At 37.9% G+C, this 10,699-nt stretch overlaps 1 pseudogene; it reads left to right on the top strand.

Moving 5' to 3' along the window:
* Positions 1 to 8,837: 8,837 nt before the first annotated feature.
* Positions 8,838 to 10,347, top strand: LOC114616588 (annotated as a pseudogene).
* Positions 10,348 to 10,699: the final 352 nt, after the last annotated feature.

Genomic DNA, 10,699 nt, shown 5'->3' with positions numbered 1-10,699 from the left:
CTCTCTCTCTCTCTCTCTCTCTCTCTCTCTCCTGCAATTTTACTTTTCTGCTAGTTTAAGTAGCACTTTACCATGGACACATGCCATATTCTTTTTATCCATTCAGTATAGTCTTGTCCCACTCGTGAGGATTGCAGCAAGAAGCATAATCGTGTGGTTATTCCTATAATGTAGTGGCTTAGATATGGGCTGTACATATTCCACTGAACTTTTTTTTTTCAAGTAATCTCAGAATTAAAGTTTTTACATCAAGGTCTTTGAATCATCTTTAATTTTGTGCAAAGTTAAAGACAGAGATCAAGTTTCATGGTTTTACATGTTTACATTCAGTTTTCTCAGTACTGTTTGTTAAAGGGATTTTATCCAAAATATTTTTGTTACCCTTGTCAAAATTCAAGAGACCATACCTGTTAGTATTCTGTCTAAACTCCACCTCCACAGTTACCTGGCAGTAGCCAGGTCTGCTCCTCCCCACAGTTACCTGGCAACAGCCAGGTAGGCCTGCTCACTATAAAAGGGGCTGCTTGACCCCTCCTGCTTCTCTTGCTCCCTTGATCCCTCTACCTGCAGATTCTCTGCCCCCTCTCCCCTTCCCCTTCCATTCCCCCTCTCTCCATGTGGTCATGGCCGGCTTCCACTTCTCTCTTCTCTCTGTCATTCCTCCCATTTCTCTCCCCACCTTTGCCCTCCACCCTAAATGAACCCCCCTCGTGGAACCATCTGGTCTTCTGTGGTCTGTTCTAAGCTACGTGTGAAAATCTAACAATACCACTATGCAATTATCAGTTCTCTATTATATTCCACTGCTATATGTTTCTGGCTTTTTGCAAGATTGCCATACTGGTTTTAACACTATAGCTCTACACTATGATTTGAGATTGGATATCATGACTTCTCAGCATTACTCTCTCTGCTTTTGATTACTTTGAATGATAGGGATCTTTGGGGTCCCAATGTAAATTTAGGATTAACTTTCTAGTTCTTTGAGAAATTTATTTGAAATTGTAATGAGATTTCTTCTGAATCTCTAGATTGCTTTAAAAAATATAACAGTTTTCAGTCTCATAAATGATACCCCAAAATGTCAATACTAGTGGAAATACTAATACTGAAATCTCAAGAAACTCCACCATAAGATCAAGAACCACAGGAAATTAATAACTCTTAAGAAAGAAAAATATAATCTTTCCCACGAAAATTCCCTAATTGCTTATAAAATATCAAGTTATCAACCTTGAAATCCTATACACATAAGCCACATAAAAACGATGCACCAAGTTGCATTCATATGTGAATTCATACGTGTGTGTGTGTGTGTGTGTGTGTGAATAATAATTGAAGAAACAGAGAGTACAACATTGAGGGGAGTAACGGGACATTTGGAGTAGTTGAAGGGAAAAATGATGAATAATATTTTAATTAAAAATTTAAAAATGTTAAGGAAGAAAAAAGTAAAGCCATTTTAATCATATTAATTGTGCCAATCCATTTTCAGCAATCTTGGTTAGAACTGAGCCTTGTTCAAAATATTCAATGGTCACACATTTCTTTATGATTCTATACTAGATTTAAAAATTTAAATACATTCATAAAATGATTCTTACTTTGTGAAATGTCATTCAGTGACCATTTCTGAAAATTCATCAACCAGTAGATGTCTTTTTCCCTCTTCAGGTTGGACAGTTGGCAACAGATTCTTACAAGCTGTATTCTTTTATATCTAAAAGTTTTCATGATCCTAACAGCTCCTGCCTTTCAAACTGCAGCAGCTTTTGATCTCTACACTCCCAGGACTCTCATAATAAATCAGCTCACTCAGAAAGTCTGTTTTGTCTCATTTGTGTAAAGTAACAGATCCATCTTGCTGCTCCAGAAACTAAGAGGTAATTTTTTTCATTAAGTCACACAAATTTTAAATGAAACAAGAGCATTAGCTGCCTTCCAACCAAATGGAATCCATCTAGTCAATGGACTCAAGCTGCTGGAGAAATATGTGATTAGTGTAGAGATACTTCGGAACCATTAACAGAAAACTTAAATTATCTTGAAAGAAAGGAGGAACCAATACAACGACTTTGTTCCCTGGTAAAAATACAATGTTCAACAATGGGAGTAATTACAATAAAGCAAGTTGTAGCATCAAGATTATTGTAGGGCAAGAAAATGCTAATGATAACAGTCTAAAGTATGTCCTCATCTTTGTGGATGAATAACATATGGTGCTTTGCAATTCCTGATATTTCACCCAGTGGTGTGCATGAATGGCTACCAAGGTACCTCTTCTACCTGTACCTGAATCAGTGTCACATTGCTAAGCTGGTCTGGACTACCTGATAGTCTACATCCGTGGAAGAAGGGCAACAGTCCTGAGGATGGTTAGTTCCTTTTTAAGTAAATCCAAGTATTATTTTTTTATTATTCAGGATCTGTTTACACAATAAACAAACCAGTGATTATTTTAAAACAGCATAATCAATACAAAAACCTCTTTCTTAAACAGGCACTACAGTAGAGACCCATTGCATATAATCATGAAGAACTTCTCTAAGTATTTATATTCTATGACTGTTCAAATGTTTGTAACATGATCTATCATCCCCTTACTCTGAATCGTGTGGATTCTATTTCCTTTACAATTTCAGCAAATGTCCTTTTTCTTGTATGCCAGCACCAGTGAGCATACATCAGAAATAAGTTCAGTGGGAAACCAAGAACAACTGCTTCTGGTCAAGAGCAGAATTGCCACTACAACAAACTTATGCCTGAAATGTGGTATTATTGTATCAGATTGGGTCTGTGAAAGACAACCAAGTGTTAACCAATGAGGCTGCAAAATCCTGAGCCAAAAACTTGGGACTTGGCTGTGTGATCTCAGACCACAAACACTACCAACTTTAATGCTTCTAGACTACATTATTTCTATTACCCCTAGATTCCTTTAGGACGTAAAAGTCACACAAGATAGACTCAGGTTATAGCTGTCCATCTGACGTCTGTTCCCTGTGGCTACAAAGAGACTGGGAGTAGTGCATGCCATCTGGAGAGATAGGACATTAGATAATGAACCTAAGACAGCAAGTATTCTAGGGTAACATTCAGTTAGTTGTCTCTTCTGCAAAGCAGGTTTCTGTTTTGATTTTGTTTTGGATCTTTCTTTACATGAGCAGTCCAGCAGCTGAAACTTTCCATTCCTGCCCTCTTTGCCTTCCAGAATTATCCAAGCGAGTCCCCAAGCACAAGAAGTAATTTTGTGGGCTCCATTGAATTCTTGGCACATTCTGGGTGTTTCAATTCCAAAAGAGATCCAATAGTAAATATAGACAGATCTAGATTTAGTAGCTTTCAGCTCTGTCTACCAGTCACACCCCTCCAAGAGTATCATTAACATGTTTTATGATACGTCTTTGCTATTTGATTTTCTGTGAACTGTGGAAAGGATGGACACAATGGACAGGTTATTGTTAAACAAGATAAATGCTTATAAATTATAATTTTCTCTTAAAACATTTTTTAAAAGCATGTTAACTGATAAGGTACAATGGGAAAGAGAAAGTAAAAAGAAGGTTACTAAGGAAACAGTAGGTTTTTCAATGAGTTTTAAAGAGAACAGGCAGGTAAAATGCAAGAAAACCTACTATCCAATTAAGTTCTCTCACAGTCAAACTTGCTAGTCCTGTGCTCTACAAAAAGTAATGGGATTTATTTTCTTATCAGTCTCAGGCCTGGATGAACTAATGAGTGAGATCAGACTTAATGTGCATCCCTTGCAAAAGATGTATAATTCTCAAACTACATATTGGACACAGTTCATAGCTAAATACACATTTAAAAATAAAAGCTTGCTACCTTTGTTTTTTTTTTCTAACATTTTTAGCTACAAATCTCTTAGATTGTCTCTGTTCTGGATTATTTTGAACTAAGTTTTGACAGTGTTTCTTGCATCATGTCTGTCTTCAAACTCAATATGTTTCTTCTACCAAAGTATCACCAAGTTACTGTAATTAAAGGCACATTGAACTAGTTCTAGTATATGTGATACTGTGATAGTTTCCAGAACTTCATGATTGTTAGGCAAGCATTTCACAAACAGCTATATCATCAACTCCTCTTCTGACTATATTACTAAACTGTAAGTACGTGGAGTCTAGAAAAATGGGGGTTAGCTTCATTGATAATACCTGCACCTTCCTTAAAACTTACTTCATGATCATGTCTAGTGTTTCCTCCACTAGACAATAAATGAGAACTTAAACAAAACATTTACTTGTCTGGGAATTGGCAGCCAACTCCCTACATATAATAGCAGTCCCCATTATTTTTCTATTATTTTGTTTTGTTTTGTTTGTTTGTTTGTTTGCAGTGAAAATAATAAAGTAAAAATTGGCTTTCATTTGATAAATACAAATGATTTCATAATGATGACTCATAGAACCTCAGAAAAGGGTGTTTGATTGATTGAGAAATTATATAAAAAATATAGACCAAAAGAAACAGAGAGAAACCAGGAGAACAAAATAGAAGCAATTGGGAAGGGAAACAGAAAAGACAGGGAATTCAGGGAAGCACATGTGGCATATGCTCATGTCATGATAATGAACACATAAATAAATTAATTGCCAGAAGCCAGGACCCTCGCCCTTACCCTCACCCCCTACCTTTCCCCACCTGCACAATGTCCCCTGCAGCTTGGCAACCACAAGATCCTGCTTGGCAAGCAGTGTATAGCAGGGAGACCATAATTCAAGCAGTGTACCATATCTTCTGAAGAATAGCAGGTAGATCATAATTCAAGGCACTGTACCGTATAGACCATGACATGTTTCAAGCCACAGGCCGAGAAGATTCTGTACTTTTCCACCACCTGGCCCCTCTTACCCCCTCCCCTTGTAAAGCATGCTATAAAAAAGCATTTCAGGTTCAAATACATGACTCTTGACAAGCAACTGTTTGCTTGAATCCATTCCCTCTCTCGCCTGTTCTTCTTTTAGGTTGCGGTCCTCCTCGCCCCCACGAATAACTAGGACCTGCCGGTCGGGTCAATTAATAAATATGATTTTGAGAAGAAAGTCATAGATGAAAGGAGAACTGAAGACTGGTACCCAGATGAATAGAGAATGTCAAATGATACATGGGAAAGGAACCCTGATAATCAATCAAATCTGATCTGGTTCTAGGAACCTAGGAAGTCCAGAAGATGGAGCAGTAAAGTTGTTGTCATTGATACCTATAGAGCCACTTCATATACTAAATTTTCTTTTCTATCTCACTCAAAACAATTTTTGTTTGTTTACCTTTTGTTTGTGTAAAATGTTCCAGTGTGCCTTCAGTAGTTGCTCTGTTGGATCCAGAGCCTCTTTCTTGTAGGTTACTGAATTTGTTCCTGATTGTCCAGGCATCTAGGTGAGTCTCTGACACTGATGATTTATTCCCTCTGCAGTCTGTGCCTGTGGTATTTGTTACTAAATTACTGGAGTTCACCACCCAGGCTCCGTATCCCTTTTACACTCCCAGTTTTGTTTTGTTATCAGCTGAGTTCACACTAGCTACACAAGACTCTAGGTCAGTGTCTCTGCAGATCTCTCCCTTCCTTGTCTTGGTTTCTCATTGGATCTGATGACTTCCCTATTCAAACAAGGTAGGTGCAATTTCAATCTGATAATGTCATGACATTGACTTTGTATTTACATTTATAGATTTTATTATAGAGTTTACATTTTTATCCTTGTGGAAAAAAACCCATTTACATCATTTTTTCCAGAAACATGGGTGTATTTTTTAAAGTGTTTTATTATGTTTACTACGTATCACAGGAATCAAAGTTGGTATTTTTCTCAGCTGCAGACTCTGATTGGTGTATGCTAGTACCAGTGGAAATGGCACTATGATAATGGTGCCATATATGATAATGAATCCAACAGTGTTAATGGCTTATATTAAGAGTGGACTATACAGTCTGTCTCATTTAATGTTTTAATGGAATTATTCAGTAATAGTTTCAAGTCTTTACAATGATAGATTATTAATTACTTAAGAAAAAGTTTAAAATTTTTTAGATTGCATACACAAGATCACATACACTCTAACAGTGAACACTGTCTATATGCTCCAGGTGATGTGAAGGAAGTTCTTATTTCGTCTTTCTAGAAGAGTGAAACTACAGAAATACAGCTGGTAGTGTTTTCTAAAGATGTGATATATGAAGTCATAGGTTACAGAAAGCTGTACAGAAAGCCATTGATGATGGAGACACAGGTCAAAAGTAAGCTCTCAAGCACAATATAGAAGGTAATAGTAATAGGACAGAAAAGTAATAGCAAGGATCCATATAAACATAGCTTAGGTAACAAATTTAAAAGTGAAGATCAATTTGATAGAGTTAGAATCAGAGAGAACAGAAGATGGAGCAATGAGATGACTCTTTTCTGTATCTATAATGGAAAACTATAATCATATGTCAAGAAAAGGGTGGGGTTTTTATTGTAGAAATAGTAATATAGAGAAGAAATCCTCTCTAGTCCTACTGATCTTCTTCCCCCCCACATACACACTGTAAATGTGAAGAATGTGGATATTCATAAACACATTGGAGTAGAAGTCCGAGAGATCTGGACATACACAGGTGTGTCCATCACAGAAAATAAGAGATGTCATTATAGACCAAAAGGATTGAAAAGGATCTGTTGGGAAAGAAATGTTGACCTAGCTGTGTATAGAACATGAATGTATTTGGCTCACCACAGTGTCAGGGGGTTTCACTTTCAAGGTATTTTCTTGGATCTCAACACTGATTTCCCTTCTGATAGGCATAATGAGGACACTATTACCCAAAGTATCAGGTTCGTTCATGTTTCTCATCATTTCCCTTTGAAAAAAGAAAACAAACTGTCCATTAATTTAACAATGCTGTAACAAATTCTGTGATTCTTTCTCTGGCATTTCTCATACCCTTCTACCCCATGTCCCTCCTATTCGACTGTTTGTCCTTTAAATCAAACACTTAAATTTCCATTACATTCAAATTTGTAGCAGAAAGACTATTAGTTTCTTTATTTAGAAAGTGAATTTGTGAGTATTTCAAACCTTTATTCTTTGAAATAAAAACAAGGAGCACAACATTCTTGTTTCTGGGATTATTATTTAAAATCAAAGCAAAACAGTACTCTATGTACTTGATGATTCTAATACACAGCGCCCAATAGGAATGTCTTCTATTTCTGATATATCTAGAGTGATCCAGATAATTAGATACTCTGATACCTTTGTTATTTCACACATCTTGGAAAAATCTTCACATGATAATCTCAGTATATCAGACTCACTTTTCATTAAAATGTTATTGAACATATTTATTTAAGAAAGAATATTATATCAAAAGAAATATGTACAATATTTAGTCATTTCATTTTTGTATTACCTGATAGACCATGACAAAGTGTCATATTAGAGGTAATTACTCTATTTAGGGGATTGTAGCAGTATATCCTGATTGATTAAATGCTAGGTCCCAAACCAGATTCCCATTATAGAAATTATAACTTATTTAGGCTTAGCATATTTATAACAGTTCTAAGCAATGAACTTTTAGCTAAGTGTCTTTGCCTCCATCTAAAATGAAGTAGGTTTTTGTATTAGTCTGGATTATCTAGAATAAGAGAGCATAGAATGAATCTCTTTCAGCAAGATAACATATATGATATATATATAATTTATTGGGATGACTTACAGGCCAGATAATCTAACAATGGCTGACTCTGAACAGAAATTTCAAGAATCCATTATTTGCTCAATCCACAAGGCTGGATGTCTCAGCTAATCTTTATTATAAACTGGACTCTCAAAGAAGTAGGTAGATTTTAATGACAATGAAGGAATAGGTGTGCTAGAAAGACAAGAGCAAGCAGGCAAAAATACAAAAGTTTCCTTCCTTTTCTTTATATAGACTTCTAGCAGAAGATATGGCCCAGATTAAAGGTGTGACTTTCTGCCCCAAGTGTCTGATCGAAGGTGTGCATCTTCTTACCAAGAGCTCTGGACTACAAATGGATTCACCCACTTCACACTAAGAAAAACAAACAACCTCACAGGTGTGCAGTCCATTTCTGGATTGTAGTTCATTCCAGATGTAATCAAGTTGATAATTAAGAAAAGGTATCACAGTATATATATAAGTACAATATCTTCAATATCCAATATCTTCAATATCTTTCACTGTATATATATATATATATAAAACATAAAATAATAAGCATTCATCCTGGAAACACCAGGCAGCATAATGCTCAGAAAGCTACTCCAAGAAGAGCAGTAATAAAATGCCAAACATGGCAAAGAAGCTATGAAAAGTGAGGACCAAAGGCCAACGTCAATATTTAAAGAAGAAAAGGAAAAAAAAACTGATGACTTAAGACAAAGTGTGCTAGCAAATGAAGGGGGGAAATTGATCTGATTGAGGTGGAATCAGAAAGAATGGAAAGCAGGCTGATTTTCTCTATATGTACAATGGAAACAGAAAATTGGATGGAAAGGAGGGAGATATTTTAGAAATAGTGATATAAGATATAAATAGATAAATAGATAGATGATAGATAGAATCGATAGTTTACAATTTTTTTATTTTTAAAGATTTATTTATTTATATGAGTACACTATAACTGTCCTCAGACAAACCTGAAGGCATCAGATCCCATTACAGATGGTTGTGAGCCACCATGTGGTTAGTGGGATTTGAACTTAGATCTCTAGAAGAGCAATTAATGCTTTTAATCACTGAGCCATCTCTCCAGCCCCAGTTTCACACTTCTTATGAGCCTTACTCCTTGTTTTGAGTACTAACTAGAATGGACCCTAGTCAGGTATTGCTCAGCCACTGAAGAGAGGGCACTGTGGGACTGGGGATTGTGATATGTCTCAGTGGCTAAGAGTACATTCTGTGCATATGGATCCAAGTCTGGATACTGGAACCCGTATAAAAAGTTGGTCACGGCAGTGCATGTGTTTTAACCCTGGTGTGTGTGTTGAAGAGAGGAGGATTAGTGAGCCCTAGTCTATATCAAAGTTCAGAGGAAGACCTGCCCCAAGGAAAGAAAGCTAGACAGTTATCAGATAAGAAAACCACAAACTGATGCAAGCCGACAGACCCAGGTTCTGATCTTTGGTAATAACAGAGCTGCTCTTCAGCATCCCCTCCGCCCCTTCCTCCCTCCCCCTTCCCCCTTTCCCCTCCGGGTTCTCCGTCTAGCGTTTCTTCTTATTCCTCCTCCTCTCTCTCCCCGTCATTTTCCACGTCCCCTGTGATCGGTGACTTTAGCTTCCCTCTGATAATGAAAGGGAGGGCAGGGTCACCCATAAACACAGATCAGACACTGTGGAGCAGAGAGGAGGTTCCAAGCTCAGTCCAGGCCTTATCCGCTGCAGACATCGATCCTGGGTTTCTATTGACCAACAAACAGCATCTCATCTGTAACAACAAGGATCTGCAGTCAAAACATCAAGAGATAGTGAACTGGATACAAGTCTAAACACCCAGGGTTGTACTACAGAGGGAGACCTGTTCTTGCCTCAAAAGTGTAAAGAACTCCAAGGGTTCACACAGCCCTTCACAGAACTACTGAACAGACTAAAAATGGGTCGCTTTGACAGAGGACTAAGTAACTTCCAACAGAGTGTGGCCATGGACTGGATCCAGAGTATAGTCGGTGTTTTACAGAAGTCTCCGATGGCTGAGCATTATCTAGGAAGCTTGGTGCAGGTAGAAGGAATGTTAAAGACTTGCTTTCCTCGTATAGCTGCCGGGAGATCATCCTCAGGAGGTAGCAGGCGTCAGATAAGCAAGCGCTTTCCTAGCCTCTACAGTAATTCAGGTGCTTTTTCTCCTGCACCTCAGAGAAGATGGGCCAAACACGGCTGGGACATTTAGTTTTGAAACCAAAACAGCCTTGGCATCTCACAGTATGACCAGCTATGAACCTCACCTGGATTTATAGCCATCCAATTTGTAACCTGCCCCTCAGATCCTAAGGCTCCACCTCTGGCCACAGTCCCGTAGGTACTGAAGCCAGCATTGGCATCACCCTTTTCCTTCAGAAAGGAGGACATCTCTTCATCCGTTCTGTCCCAGACACTACGATCCCACCAACTACACTGTCTCCAGTCATCCCTGGTTATCTGAAGAAACTGTCTGGAGAGGAGCCTCGGTGCCATAGTTTGCCAGTAACAAACACTGCCATCAGACTGAAGTTGTATCCTTGTCCACCTGTCCTACCTACCACAGACAGAGAGATGACTAAAGGACACCCAGAACCACCGATGATTAGCCATCCTCCAGTTGCTCCTGATCCTCAGCCCTAACCCAGGCTCTGCAACTGTCCTCTGATTTCCAGTTTATAAAAATATATGTTTGTTTGTTTTTTTTTACTTGTAATTTATTTGTGGTGAAGAAAAATAAATCCTTTCTGATTCAAGACTTCTTTTTTTTTACTTAAAAAAAGAAGAAAACCAATGTCTTCCACTTAACTCAACACATGTATGCACACACCTTCCCAACATACACACACACACAGAGGAGAGGAGGGAGGGAGGGAGGGAGGGAGGGAGGGAGAGAGAGATTGAGAGAGAGAGAGAGAGAGAGAGAGAGAGAGAGAGAGAGAGAGAGAGAGAGAGAGAGGCATTTGACCCAAGTGAGAAGTGACATACGAACTTT

This window comes from Grammomys surdaster, unplaced genomic scaffold (assembly GCF_004785775.1).
Source record: "Grammomys surdaster isolate TR1022 unplaced genomic scaffold, NIH_TR_1.0 332625, whole genome shotgun sequence".
NCBI lineage: Eukaryota > Metazoa > Chordata > Mammalia > Rodentia > Muridae > Grammomys > Grammomys surdaster.
Note: the sequence above shows the minus strand (reverse complement) of the source record. Positions and strands in the feature narration are given on the sequence as shown.